Genomic DNA, 14,676 nt, shown 5'->3' with positions numbered 1-14,676 from the left:
TTTCTCTGGGCACAAGCACTATCTTGTCAGGGCAACGCCGCATGGGACTTGCTCTGCCAGGAGAGAGCTGCCACGTCGTCCTCTGGGCTGGGAAACCTTGCTTTGGCCAGTGCCAATGGACCGAATTCAGGCCGAAAGAAAAGAGACTAGGAAAAGGCCTTCTCTCCCCGGCTGCTTTCCCAGTCTCTTCCTAAGAGCAAAAACTCTGTCGTTGCTCCTCTGGCAGGAGAGCTGCACCGCGATGTAGTTTTGCAGAAGAAGCCTTGCGTTTGCGAGAGCAAACGAGGACTGCACGGCGGGCAAGGGGAAGGAAGGGAAGCTTCTCTCCCTCTGCCCGCCTTTGCTCACAGGGCTGGGTGAAGTCAGGGAGTTCTCCCTTTCACCGAGAAACGTGCGGGCTGCTGTTGCCTGTGCGCTCTCTTCTTTGGAAAAGAGTCTGCAGTTGCACGCTTTGCACCGTGGAAAGGCAGCGGGGTCTGCTGAGATTTCTTCCCCAGGCGCTTTGCTCTCCCTGGGCCAAAGCGAGCCTTCACGATAGCTGAACGCTAACACTGCATACGCGTTGTTGTTGGAGAACGGGGCTGCCGCCAGGCAGTTCTCCGGGGGAAAACGGCCCTTCGCGAAGGGCCGTTTCGCCGAGCTCCCTGCGGGAAAGCGAAAGCAAAGGACGCTTTTCTCCCTGTAACTGCTTTCGTCAGAGGAACGGGGGAAGTCACAGTGTTCTTACTCTCCCTGAGAAACGCACAATCTGATGTTGCCTCCGAGCTCCGTTCTCGGCAAAGAACTGAAACGGACATAGGTTCCTGTGGGGAAGCCCACGGCTTTGCTGGGATTTCTCTGGGCAGTGTGTTTTCCTTGGGCCTCAGCGTACCCACACTATCTCGTCAGGGCAACGCTGCATGGGACTTCCTCTGCCAGGAGAGAGCTGCCGCGTCGTCCGTTGGGCTGGGAAACCTTGCTTTGGCCAGTGCCAATGGACCGAATTCAGGCCGAAAGAAAAGAGACTAGGAAAAGGCCTTCTCTCCCCGGCTGCTTTCCCAGTCTCTTCCTAAGAGCAAAAACTCTGTCGTTGCTCCTCTGGCAGGAGAGCTGCACCGCGATGTAGTTTTGCAGAAGAAGCCTTGCGTTTGCGAGAGCAAACGAGGACTGCACGGCGGGCAAGGGGAAGGAAGGGAAGCTTCTCTCCCTCTGCCCGCCTTTGCTCACAGGGCTGGGTGAAGTCAGGGAGTTCTCCCTTTCACCGAGAAACGTGCGGGCTGCTGTTGCCTGTGCGCTCTCTTCTTTGGAAAAGAGTCTGCAGTTGCACGCTTTGCACCGTGGAAAGGCAGCGGGGTCTGCTGAGATTTCCTCCCCAGGCGCTTTGCTCTCCCTGGGCCAAAGCGAGCCTTCACGATAGCTGAACGCTAACACTGCATACGCGTTGTTGTTGGGGAACGGGGCTGCCGCCAGGCAGTTCTCCGGGGGAAAACGGCCCTTCGCGAAGGGCCGTTTCGCCGAGCTCCCTGCGGGAAAGCGAAAGCAAAGGACGCTTTTCTCCTTCTAACTGCTTTCGTCAGAGGAACGGGGGAAGTCACAGTGTTCTTTCTCTCCCTGAGATACGCACAATCTGATGTTGCCTCCGAGCTCCGTTCTCGGCAAAGAACTGAAACGGACATAGGTTCCTGTGGGGAAGCCCACGGCTTTGCTGGGATTTCTCTGGGCACAAGCACTATCTTGTCAGGGCAACGCCGCATGGGACTTGCTCTGCCAGGAGAGAGCTGCCACGTCGTCCTCTGGGCTGGGAAACCTTGCTTTGGCCAGTGCCAATGGACCGAATTCAGGCCGAAAGAAAAGAGACTAGGAAAAGGCCTTCTCTCCCCGGCTGCTTTCCCAGTCTCTTCCTAAGAGCAAAAACTCTGTCGTTGCTCCTCTGGCAGGAGAGCTGCACCGCGATGTAGTTTTGCAGAAGAAGCCTTGCGTTTGCGAGAGCAAACGAGGACTGCACGGCGGGCAAGGGGAAGGAAGGGAAGCTTCTCTCCCTCTGCCCGCCTTTGCTCACAGGGCTGGGTGAAGTCAGGGAGTTCTCCCTTTCACCGAGAAACGTGCGGGCTGCTGTTGCCTGTGCGCTCTCTTCTTTGGAAAAGAGTCTGCAGTTGCACGCTTTGCACCGTGGAAAGGCAGCGGGGTCTGCTGAGATTTCTTCCCCAGGCGCTTTGCTCTCCCTGGGCCAAAGCGAGCCTTCACGATAGCTGAACGCTAACACTGCATACGCGTTGTTGTTGGAGAACGGGGCAGCCGCCAGGCAGTTCTCCGGGGGAAAACGGCCCTTCGCGAAGGGCCGTTTCGCCGAGCTCCCTGCGGGAAAGCGAAAGCAAAGGACGCTTTTCTCCCTGTAACTGCTTTCGTCAGAGGAACGGGGGAAGTCACAGTGTTCTTTCTCTCCCTGAGATACGCACAATCTGATGTTGCCTCCGAGCTCCGTTCTCGGCAAAGAACTGAAACGGACATAGGTTCCTGTGGGGAAGCCCACGGCTTTGCTGGGATTTCTCTGGGCACAAGCACTATCTTGTCAGGGCAACGCCGCATGGGACTTGCTCTGCCAGGAGAGAGCTGCCACGTCGTCCTCTGGGCTGGGAAACCTTGCTTTGGCCAGTGCCAATGGACCGAATTCAGGCCGAAAGAAAAGAGACTAGGAAAAGGCCTTCTCTCCCCGGCTGCTTTCCCAGTCTCTTCCTAAGAGCAAAAACTCTGTCGTTGCTCCTCTGGCAGGAGAGCTGCACCGCGATGTAGTTTTGCAGAAGAAGCCTTGCGTTTGCGAGAGCAAACGAGGACTGCACGGCGGGCAAGGGGAAGGAAGGGAAGCTTCTCTCCCTCTGCCCGCCTTTGCTCACAGGGCTGGGTGAAGTCAGGGAGTTCTCCCTTTCACCGAGAAACGTGCGGGCTGCTGTTGCCTGTGCGCTCTCTTCTTTGGAAAAGAGTCTGCAGTTGCACGCTTTGCACCGTGGAAAGGCAGCGGGGTCTGCTGAGATTTCTTCCCCAGGCGCTTTGCTCTCCCTGGGCCAAAGCGAGCCTTCACGATAGCTGAACGCTAACACTGCATACGCGTTGTTGTTGGAGAACGGGGCTGCCGCCAGGCAGTTCTCCGGGGGAAAACGGCCCTTCGCGAAGGGCCGTTTCGCCGAGCTCCCTGCGGGAAAGCGAAAGCAATGGACGCTTTTCTCCCTGTAACTGCTTTCGTCAGAGGAACGGGGGAAGTCACAGTGTTCTTACTCTCCCTGAGAAACGCACAATCTGATGTTGCCTCCGAGCTCCGTTCTCGGCAAAGAACTGAAACGGACATAGGTTCCTGTGGGGAAGCCCACGGCTTTGCTGGGATTTCTCTGGGCAGTGTGTTTTCCTTGGGCCTCAGCGTACCCACACTATCTCGTCAGGGCAACGCTGCATGGGACTTCCTCTGCCAGGAGAGAGCTGCCGCGTCGTCCGTTGGGCTGGGAAACCTTGCTTTGGCCAGTGCCAATGGACCGAATTCAGGCCGAAAGAAAAGAGACTAGGAAAAGGCCTTCTCTCCCCGGCTGCTTTCCCAGTCTCTTCCTAAGAGCAAAAACTCTGTCGTTGCTCCTCTGGCAGGAGAGCTGCACCGCGATGTAGTTTTGCAGAAGAAGCCTTGCGTTTGCGAGAGCAAACGAGGACTGCACGGCGGGCAAGGGGAAGGAAGGGAAGCTTCTCTCCCTCTGCCCGCCTTTGCTCACAGGGCTGGGTGAAGTCAGGGAGTTCTCCCTTTCACCGAGAAACGTGCGGGCTGCTGTTGCCTGTGCGCTCTCTTCTTTGGAAAAGAGTCTGCAGTTGCACGCTTTGCACCGTGGAAAGGCAGCGGGGTCTGCTGAGATTTCTTCCCCAGGCGCTTTGCTCTCCCTGGGCCAAAGCGAGCCTTCACGATAGCTGAACGCTAACACTGCATACGCGTTGTTGTTGGGGAACGGGGCTGCCGCCAGGCAGTTCTCCAGGGGAAAACGGCCCTTCGCGAAGGGCCGTTTCGCCGAGCTCCCTGCGGGAAAGCGAAAGCAAAGGACGCTTTTCTCCTTCTAACTGCTTTCGTCAGAGGAACGGGGGAAGTCACAGTGTTCTTTCTCTCCCTGAGATACGCACAATCTGATGTTGCCTCCGAGCTCCGTTCTCGGCAAAGAACTGAAACGGACATAGGTTCCTGTGGGGAAGCCCACGGCTTTGCTGGGATTTCTCTGGGCACAAGCACTATCTTGTCAGGGCAACGCCGCATGGGACTTGCTCTGCCAGGAGAGAGCTGCCACGTCGTCCTCTGGGCTGGGAAACCTTGCTTTGGCCAGTGCCAATGGACCGAATTCAGGCCGAAAGAAAAGAGACTAGGAAAAGGCCTTCTCTCCCCGGCTGCTTTCCCAGTCTCTTCCTAAGAGCAAAAACTCTGTCGTTGCTCCTCTGGCAGGAGAGCTGCACCGCGATGTAGTTTTGCAGAAGAAGCCTTGCGTTTGCGAGAGCAAACGAGGACTGCACGGCGGGCAAGGGGAAGGAAGGGAAGCTTCTCTCCCTCTGCCCGCCTTTGCTCACAGGGCTGGGTGAAGTCAGGGAGTTCTCCCTTTCACCGAGAAACGTGCGGGCTGCTGTTGCCTGTGCGCTCTCTTCTTTGGAAAAGAGTCTGCAGTTGCACGCTTTGCACCGTGGAAAGGCAGCGGGGTCTGCTGAGATTTCTTCCCCAGGCGCTTTGCTCTCCCTGGGCCAAAGCGAGCCTTCACGATAGCTGAACGCTAACACTGCATACGCGTTGTTGTTGGGGAACGGGGCTGCCGCCAGGCAGTTCTCCGGGGGAAAACGGCCCTTCGCGAAGGGCCGTTTCGCCGAGCTCCCTGCGGGAAAGCGAAAGCAAAGGACGCTTTTCTCCTTCTAACTGCTTTCGTCAGAGGAACGGGGGAAGTCACAGTGTTCTTTCTCTCCCTGAGATACGCACAATCTGATGTTGCCTCCGAGCTCCGTTCTCGGCAAAGAACTGAAACGGACATAGGTTCCTGTGGGGAAGCCCACGGCTTTGCTGGGATTTCTCTGGGCAGTGTGTTTTCCTTGGGCCTCAGCGTACCCACACTATCTCGTCAGGGCAACGCTGCATGGGACTTCCTCTGCCAGGAGAGAGCTGCCGCGTCGTCCGTTGGGCTGGGAAACCTTGCTTTGGCCAGTGCCAATGGACCGAATTCAGGCCGAAAGAAAAGAGACTAGGAAAAGGCCTTCTCTCCCCGGCTGCTTTCCCAGTCTCTTCCTAAGAGCAAAAACTCTGTCGTTGCTCCTCTGGCAGGAGAGCTGCACCGCGATGTAGTTTTGCAGAAGAAGCCTTGCGTTTGCGAGAGCAAACGAGGACTGCACGGCGGGCAAGGGGAAGGAAGGGAAGCTTCTCTCCCTCTGCCCGCCTTTGCTCACAGGGCTGGGTGAAGTCAGGGAGTTCTCCCTTTCACCGAGAAACGTGCGGGCTGCTGTTGCCTGTGCGCTCTCTTCTTTGGAAAACAGTCTGCAGTTGCACGCTTTGCACCGTGGAAAGGCAGCGGGGTCTGCTGAGATTTCTTCCCCAGGCGCTTTGCTCTCCCTGGGCCAAAGCGAGCCTTCACGATAGCTGAACGCTAACACTGCATACGCGTTGTTGTTGGGGAACGGGGCTGCCGCCAGGCAGTTCTCCGGGGGAAAACGGCCCTTCGCGAAGGGCCGTTTCGCCGAGCTCCCTGCGGGAAAGCGAAAGCAAAGGACGCTTTTCTCCTTCTAACTGCTTTCGTCAGAGGAACGGGGGAAGTCACAGTGTTCTTTCTCTCCCTGAGATACGCACAATCTGATGTTGCCTCCGAGCTCCGTTCTCGGCAAAGAACTGAAACGGACATAGGTTCCTGTGGGGAAGCCCACGGCTTTGCTGGGATTTCTCTGGGCACAAGCACTATCTTGTCAGGGCAACGCCGCATGGGACTTGCTCTGCCAGGAGAGAGCTGCCACGTCGTCCTCTGGGCTGGGAAACCTTGCTTTGGCCAGTGCCAATGGACCGAATTCAGGCCGAAAGAAAAGAGACTAGGAAAAGGCCTTCTCTCCCCGGCTGCTTTCCCAGTCTCTTCCTAAGAGCAAAAACTCTGTCGTTGCTCCTCTGGCAGGAGAGCTGCACCGCGATGTAGTTTTGCAGAAGAAGCCTTGCGTTTGCGAGAGCAAACGAGGACTGCACGGCGGGCAAGGGGAAGGAAGGGAAGCTTCTCTCCCTCTGCCCGCCTTTGCTCACAGGGCTGGGTGAAGTCAGGGAGTTCTCCCTTTCACCGAGAAACGTGCGGGCTGCTGTTGCCTGTGCGCTCTCTTCTTTGGAAAAGAGTCTGCAGTTGCACGCTTTGCACCGTGGAAAGGCAGCGGGGTCTGCTGAGATTTCTTCCCCAGGCGCTTTGCTCTCCCTGGGCCAAAGCGAGCCTTCACGATAGCTGAACGCTAACACTGCATACGCGTTGTTGTTGGAGAACGGGGCTGCCGCCAGGCAGTTCTCCGGGGGAAAACGGCCCTTCGCGAAGGGCCGTTTCGCCGAGCTCCCTGCGGGAAAGCGAAAGCAAAGGACGCTTTTCTCCCTGTAACTGCTTTCGTCAGAGGAACGGGGGAAGTCACAGTGTTCTTACTCTCCCTGAGAAACGCACAATCTGATGTTGCCTCCGAGCTCCGTTCTCGGCAAAGAACTGAAACGGACATAGGTTCCTGTGGGGAAGCCCACGGCTTTGCTGGGATTTCTCTGGGCAGTGTGTTTTCCTTGGGCCTCAGCGTACCCACACTATCTCGTCAGGGCAACGCTGCATGGGACTTCCTCTGCCAGGAGAGAGCTGCCGCGTCGTCCGTTGGGCTGGGAAACCTTGCTTTGGCCAGTGCCAATGGACCGAATTCAGGCCGAAAGAAAAGAGACTAGGAAAAGGCCTTCTCTCCCCGGCTGCTTTCCCAGTCTCTTCCTAAGAGCAAAAACTCTGTCGTTGCTCCTCTGGCAGGAGAGCTGCACCGCGATGTAGTTTTGCAGAAGAAGCCTTGCGTTTGCGAGAGCAAACGAGGACTGCACGGCGGGCAAGGGGAAGGAAGGGAAGCTTCTCTCCCTCTGCCCGCCTTTGCTCACAGGGCTGGGTGAAGTCAGGGAGTTCTCCCTTTCACCGAGAAACGTGCGGGCTGCTGTTGCCTGTGCGCTCTCTTCTTTGGAAAAGAGTCTGCAGTTGCACGCTTTGCACCGTGGAAAGGCAGCGGGGTCTGCTGAGATTTCCTCCCCAGGCGCTTTGCTCTCCCTGGGCCAAAGCGAGCCTTCACGATAGCTGAACGCTAACACTGCATACGCGTTGTTGTTGGGGAACGGGGCTGCCGCCAGGCAGTTCTCCGGGGGAAAACGGCCCTTCGCGAAGGGCCGTTTCGCCGAGCTCCCTGCGGGAAAGCGAAAGCAAAGGACGCTTTTCTCCTTCTAACTGCTTTCGTCAGAGGAACGGGGGAAGTCACAGTGTTCTTTCTCTCCCTGAGATACGCACAATCTGATGTTGCCTCCGAGCTCCGTTCTCGGCAAAGAACTGAAACGGACATAGGTTCCTGTGGGGAAGCCCACGGCTTTGCTGGGATTTCTCTGGGCACAAGCACTATCTTGTCAGGGCAACGCCGCATGGGACTTGCTCTGCCAGGAGAGAGCTGCCACGTCGTCCTCTGGGCTGGGAAACCTTGCTTTGGCCAGTGCCAATGGACCGAATTCAGGCCGAAAGAAAAGAGACTAGGAAAAGGCCTTCTCTCCCCGGCTGCTTTCCCAGTCTCTTCCTAAGAGCAAAAACTCTGTCGTTGCTCCTCTGGCAGGAGAGCTGCACCGCGATGTAGTTTTGCAGAAGAAGCCTTGCGTTTGCGAGAGCAAACGAGGACTGCACGGCGGGCAAGGGGAAGGAAGGGAAGCTTCTCTCCCTCTGCCCGCCTTTGCTCACAGGGCTGGGTGAAGTCAGGGAGTTCTCCCTTTCACCGAGAAACGTGCGGGCTGCTGTTGCCTGTGCGCTCTCTTCTTTGGAAAAGAGTCTGCAGTTGCACGCTTTGCACCGTGGAAAGGCAGCGGGGTCTGCTGAGATTTCTTCCCCAGGCGCTTTGCTCTCCCTGGGCCAAAGCGAGCCTTCACGATAGCTGAACGCTAACACTGCATACGCGTTGTTGTTGGGGAACGGGGCTGCCGCCAGGCAGTTCTCCGGGGGAAAACGGCCCTTCGCGAAGGGCCGTTTCGCCGAGCTCCCTGCGGGAAAGCGAAAGCAAAGGACGCTTTTCTCCTTCTAACTGCTTTCGTCAGAGGAACGGGGGAAGTCACAGTGTTCTTTCTCTCCCTGAGATACGCACAATCTGATGTTGCCTCCGAGCTCCGTTCTCGGCAAAGAACTGAAACGGACATAGGTTCCTGTGGGGAAGCCCACGGCTTTGCTGGGATTTCTCTGGGCACAAGCACTATCTTGTCAGGGCAACGCCGCATGGGACTTGCTCTGCCAGGAGAGAGCTGCCACGTCGTCCTCTGGGCTGGGAAACCTTGCTTTGGCCAGTGCCAATGGACCGAATTCAGGCCGAAAGAAAAGAGACTAGGAAAAGGCCTTCTCTCCCCGGCTGCTTTCCCAGTCTCTTCCTAAGAGCAAAAACTCTGTCGTTGCTCCTCTGGCAGGAGAGCTGCACCGCGATGTAGTTTTGCAGAAGAAGCCTTGCGTTTGCGAGAGCAAACGAGGACTGCACGGCGGGCAAGGGGAAGGAAGGGAAGCTTCTCTCCCTCTGCCCGCCTTTGCTCACAGGGCTGGGTGAAGTCAGGGAGTTCTCCCTTTCACCGAGAAACGTGCGGGCTGCTGTTGCCTGTGCGCTCTCTTCTTTGGAAAAGAGTCTGCAGTTGCACGCTTTGCACCGTGGAAAGGCAGCGGGGTCTGCTGAGATTTCTTCCCCAGGCGCTTTGCTCTCCCTGGGCCAAAGCGAGCCTTCACGATAGCTGAACGCTAACACTGCATACGCGTTGTTGTTGGGGAACGGGGCTGCCGCCAGGCAGTTCTCCGGGGGAAAACGGCCCTTCGCGAAGGGCCGTTTCGCCGAGCTCCCTGCGGGAAAGCGAAAGCAAAGGACGCTTTTCTCCCTGTAACTGCTTTCGTCAGAGGAACGGGGGAAGTCACAGTGTTCTTACTCTCCCTGAGAAACGCACAATCTGATGTTGCCTCCGAGCTCCGTTCTCGGCAAAGAACTGAAACGGACATAGGTTCCTGTGGGGAAGCCCACGGCTTTGCTGGGATTTCTCTGGGCAGTGTGTTTTCCTTGGGCCTCAGCGTACCCACACTATCTCGTCAGGGCAACGCTGCATGGGACTTCCTCTGCCAGGAGAGAGCTGCCGCGTCGTCCGTTGGGCTGGGAAACCTTGCTTTGGCCAGTGCCAATGGACCGAATTCAGGCCGAAAGAAAAGAGACTAGGAAAAGGCCTTCTCTCCCCGGCTGCTTTCCCAGTCTCTTCCTAAGAGCAAAAACTCTGTCGTTGCTCCTCTGGCAGGAGAGCTGCACCGCGATGTAGTTTTGCAGAAGAAGCCTTGCGTTTGCGAGAGCAAACGAGGACTGCACGGCGGGCAAGGGGAAGGAAGGGAAGCTTCTCTCCCTCTGCCCGCCTTTGCTCACAGGGCTGGGTGAAGTCAGGGAGTTCTCCCTTTCACCGAGAAACGTGCGGGCTGCTGTTGCCTGTGCGCTCTCTTCTTTGGAAAAGAGTCTGCAGTTGCACGCTTTGCACCGTGGAAAGGCAGCGGGGTCTGCTGAGATTTCTTCCCCAGGCGCTTTGCTCTCCCTGGGCCAAAGCGAGCCTTCACGATAGCTGAACGCTAACACTGCATACGCGTTGTTGTTGGGGAACGGGCCTGCCGCCAGGCAGTTCTCCGGGGGAAAACGGCCCTTCGCGAAGGGCCGTTTCGCCGAGCTCCCTGCGGGAAAGCGAAAGCAAAGGACGCTTTTCTCCCTGTAACTGCTTTCGTCAGAGGAACGGGGGAAGTCACAGTGTTCTTACTCTCCCTGAGAAACGCACAATCTGATGTTGCCTCCGAGCTCCGTTCTCGGCAAAGAACTGAAACGGACATAGGTTCCTGTGGGGAAGCCCACGGCTTTGCTGGGATTTCTCTGGGCAGTGTGTTTTCCTTGGGCCTCAGCGTACCCACACTATCTCGTCAGGGCAACGCTGCATGGGACTTCCTCTGCCAGGAGAGAGCTGCCGCGTCGTCCGTTGGGCTGGGAAACCTTGCTTTGGCCAGTGCCAATGGACCGAATTCAGGCCGAAAGAAAAGAGACTAGGAAAAGGCCTTCTCTCCCCGGCTGCTTTCCCAGTCTCTTCCTAAGAGCAAAAACTCTGTCGTTGCTCCTCTGGCAGGAGAGCTGCACCGCGATGTAGTTTTGCAGAAGAAGCCTTGCGTTTGCGAGAGCAAACGAGGACTGCACGGCGGGCAAGGGGAAGGAAGGGAAGCTTCTCTCCCTCTGCCCGCCTTTGCTCACAGGGCTGGGTGAAGTCAGGGAGTTCTCCCTTTCACCGAGAAACGTGCGGGCTGCTGTTGCCTGTGCGCTCTCTTCTTTGGAAAAGAGTCTGCAGTTGCACGCTTTGCACCGTGGAAAGGCAGCGGGGTCTGCTGAGATTTCTTCCCCAGGCGCTTTGCTCTCCCTGGGCCAAAGCGAGCCTTCACGATAGCTGAACGCTAACACTGCATACGCGTTGTTGTTGGGGAACGGGGCTGCCGCCAGGCAGTTCTCCGGGGGAAAACGGCCCTTCGCGAAGGGCCGTTTCGCCGAGCTCCCTGCGGGAAAGCGAAAGCAAAGGACGCTTTTCTCCCTGTAACTGCTTTCGTCAGAGGAACGGGGGAAGTCACAGTGTTCTTACTCTCCCTGAGAAACGCACAATCTGATGTTGCCTCCGAGCTCCGTTCTCGGCAAAGAACTGAAACGGACATAGGTTCCTGTGGGGAAGCCCACGGCTTTGCTGGGATTTCTCTGGGCAGTGTGTTTTCCTTGGGCCTCAGTGTACCCACACTATCTCGTCAGGGCAACGCTGCATGGGACTTCCTCTGCCAGGAGAGAGCTGCCCCGTCGTCCGTTGGGCTGGGAAACCTTGCTTTGGCCAGTGCCAATGGACCGAATTCAGGCCGAAAGAAAAGAGACTAGGAAAAGGCCTTCTCTCCCCGGCTGCTTTCCCAGTCTCTTCCTAAGAGCAAAAACTCTGTCGTTGCTCCTCTGGCAGGAGAGCTGCACCGCGATGTAGTTTTGCAGAAGAAGCCTTGCGTTTGCGAGAGCAAACGAGGACTGCACGGCGGGCAAGGGGAAGGAAGGGAAGCTTCTCTCCCTCTGCCCGCCTTTGCTCACAGGGCTGGGTGAAGTCAGGGAGTTCTCCCTTTCACCGAGAAACGTGCGGGCTGCTGTTGCCTGTGCGCTCTCTTCTTTGGAAAAGAGTCTGCAGTTGCACGCTTTGCACCGTGGAAAGGCAGCGGGGTCTGCTGAGATTTCTTCCCCAGGCGCTTTGCTCTCCCTGGGCCAAAGCGAGCCTTCACGATAGCTGAACGCTAACACTGCATACGCGTTGTTGTTGGGGAACGGGGCTGCCGCCAGGCAGTTCTCCAGGGGAAAACGGCCCTTCGCGAAGGGCCGTTTCGCCGAGCTCCCTGCGGGAAAGCGAAAGCAAAGGACGCTTTTCTCCTTCTAACTGCTTTCGTCAGAGGAACGGGGGAAGTCACAGTGTTCTTTCTCTCCCTGAGATACGCACAATCTGATGTTGCCTCCGAGCTCCGTTCTCGGCAAAGAACTGAAACGGACATAGGTTCCTGTGGGGAAGCCCACGGCTTTGCTGGGATTTCTCTGGGCACAAGCACTATCTTGTCAGGGCAACGCCGCATGGGACTTGCTCTGCCAGGAGAGAGCTGCCACGTCGTCCTCTGGGCTGGGAAACCTTGCTTTGGCCAGTGCCAATGGACCGAATTCAGGCCGAAAGAAAAGAGACTAGGAAAAGGCCTTCTCTCCCCGGCTGCTTTCCCAGTCTCTTCCTAAGAGCAAAAACTCTGTCGTTGCTCCTCTGGCAGGAGAGCTGCACCGCGATGTAGTTTTGCAGAAGAAGCCTTGCGTTTGCGAGAGCAAACGAGGACTGCACGGCGGGCAAGGGGAAGGAAGGGAAGCTTCTCTCCCTCTGCCCGCCTTTGCTCACAGGGCTGGGTGAAGTCAGGGAGTTCTCCCTTTCACCGAGAAACGTGCGGGCTGCTGTTGCCTGTGCGCTCTCTTCTTTGGAAAAGAGTCTGCAGTTGCACGCTTTGCACCGTGGAAAGGCAGCGGGGTCTGCTGAGATTTCTTCCCCAGGCGCTTTGCTCTCCCTGGGCCAAAGCGAGCCTTCACGATAGCTGAACGCTAACACTGCATACGCGTTGTTGTTGGGGAACGGGCCTGCCGCCAGGCAGTTCTCCGGGGGAAAACGGCCCTTCGCGAAGGGCCGTTTCGCCGAGCTCCCTGCGGGAAAGCGAAAGCAAAGGACGCTTTTCTCCCTGTAACTGCTTTCGTCAGAGGAACGGGGGAAGTCACAGTGTTCTTACTCTCCCTGAGAAACGCACAATCTGATGTTGCCTCCGAGCTCCGTTCTCGGCAAAGAACTGAAACGGACATAGGTTCCTGTGGGGAAGCCCACGGCTTTGCTGGGATTTCTCTGGGCAGTGTGTTTTCCTTGGGCCTCAGCGTACCCACACTATCTCGTCAGGGCAACGCTGCATGGGACTTCCTCTGCCAGGAGAGAGCTGCCGCGTCGTCCGTTGGGCTGGGAAACCTTGCTTTGGCCAGTGCCAATGGACCGAATTCAGGCCGAAAGAAAAGAGACTAGGAAAAGGCCTTCTCTCCCCGGCTGCTTTCCCAGTCTCTTCCTAAGAGCAAAAACTCTGTCGTTGCTCCTCTGGCAGGAGAGCTGCACCGCGATGTAGTTTTGCAGAAGAAGCCTTGCGTTTGCGAGAGCAAACGAGGACTGCACGGCGGGCAAGGGGAAGGAAGGGAAGCTTCTCTCCCTCTGCCCGCCTTTGCTCACAGGGCTGGGTGAAGTCAGGGAGTTCTCCCTTTCACCGAGAAACGTGCGGGCTGCTGTTGCCTGTGCGCTCTCTTCTTTGGAAAAGAGTCTGCAGTTGCACGCTTTGCACCGTGGAAAGGCAGCGGGGTCTGCTGAGATTTCTTCCCCAGGCGCTTTGCTCTCCCTGGGCCAAAGCGAGCCTTCACGATAGCTGAACGCTAACACTGCATACGCGTTGTTGTTGGGGAACGGGGCTGCCGCCAGGCAGTTCTCCGGGGGAAAACGGCCCTTCGCGAAGGGCCGTTTCGCCGAGCTCCCTGCGGGAAAGCGAAAGCAAAGGACGCTTTTCTCCTTCTAACTGCTTTCGTCAGAGGAACGGGGGAAGTCACAGTGTTCTTTCTCTCCCTGAGATACGCACAATCTGATGTTGCCTCCGAGCTCCGTTCTCGGCAAAGAACTGAAACGGACATAGGTTCCTGTGGGGAAGCCCACGGCTTTGCTGGGATTTCTCTGGGCACAAGCACTATCTTGTCAGGGCAACGCCGCATGGGACTTGCTCTGCCAGGAGAGAGCTGCCACGTCGTCCTCTGGGCTGGGAAACCTTGCTTTGGCCAGTGCCAATGGACCGAATTCAGGCCGAAAGAAAAGAGACTAGGAAAAGGCCTTCTCTCCCCGGCTGCTTTCCCAGTCTCTTCCTAAGAGCAAAAACTCTGTCGTTGCTCCTCTGGCAGGAGAGCTGCACCGCGATGTAGTTTTGCAGAAGAAGCCTTGCGTTTGCGAGAGCAAACGAGGACTGCACGGCGGGCAAGGGGAAGGAAGGGAAGCTTCTCTCCCTCTGCCCGCCTTTGCTCACAGGGCTGGGTGAAGTCAGGGAGTTCTCCCTTTCACCGAGAAACGTGCGGGCTGCTGTTGCCTGTGCGCTCTCTTCTTTGGAAAAGAGTCTGCAGTTGCACGCTTTGCACCGTGGAAAGGCAGCGGGGTCTGCTGAGATTTCTTCCCCAGGCGCTTTGCTCTCCCTGGGCCAAAGCGAGCCTTCACGATAGCTGAACGCTAACACTGCATACGCGTTGTTGTTGGGGAACGGGGCTGCCGCCAGGCAGTTCTCCGGGGGAAAACGGCCCTTCGCGAAGGGCCGTTTCGCCGAGCTCCCTGCGGGAAAGCGAAAGCAAAGGACGCTTTTCTCCCTGTAACTGCTTTCGTCAGAGGAACGGGGGAAGTCACAGTGTTCTTACTCTCCCTGAGAAATGCACAATCTGATGTTGCCTCCGAGCTCCGTTCTCGGCAAAGAACTGAAACGGACATAGGTTCCTGTGGGGAAGCCCACGGCTTTGCTGGGATTTCTCTGGGCAGTGTGTTTTCCTTGGGCCTCAGCGTACCCACACTATCTCGTCAGGGCAACGCTGCATGGGACTTCCTCTGCCAGGAGAGAGCTGCCGCGTCGTCCGTTGGGCTGGGAAACCTTGCTTTGGCCAGTGCCAATGGACCGAATTCAGGCCGAAAGAAAAGAGACTAGGAAAAGGCCTTCTCTCCCCGGCTGCTTTCCCAGTCTCTTCCTAAGAGCAAAAACTCTGTCGTTGCTCCTCTGGCAGGAGAGCTGCACCGCGATGTAGTTTTGCAGAAGAAGCCTTGCGTTTGCGAGAGCAAACGAGGACTGCACGGCG

This window comes from Elephas maximus, chromosome 23, assembly GCF_024166365.1.
Source record: "Elephas maximus indicus isolate mEleMax1 chromosome 23, mEleMax1 primary haplotype, whole genome shotgun sequence".
NCBI classification, from domain to species: domain Eukaryota; kingdom Metazoa; phylum Chordata; class Mammalia; order Proboscidea; family Elephantidae; genus Elephas; species Elephas maximus.
The sequence above is the reverse complement of the archived record's forward strand: the minus strand, read 5'-3'. Positions refer to the sequence as shown.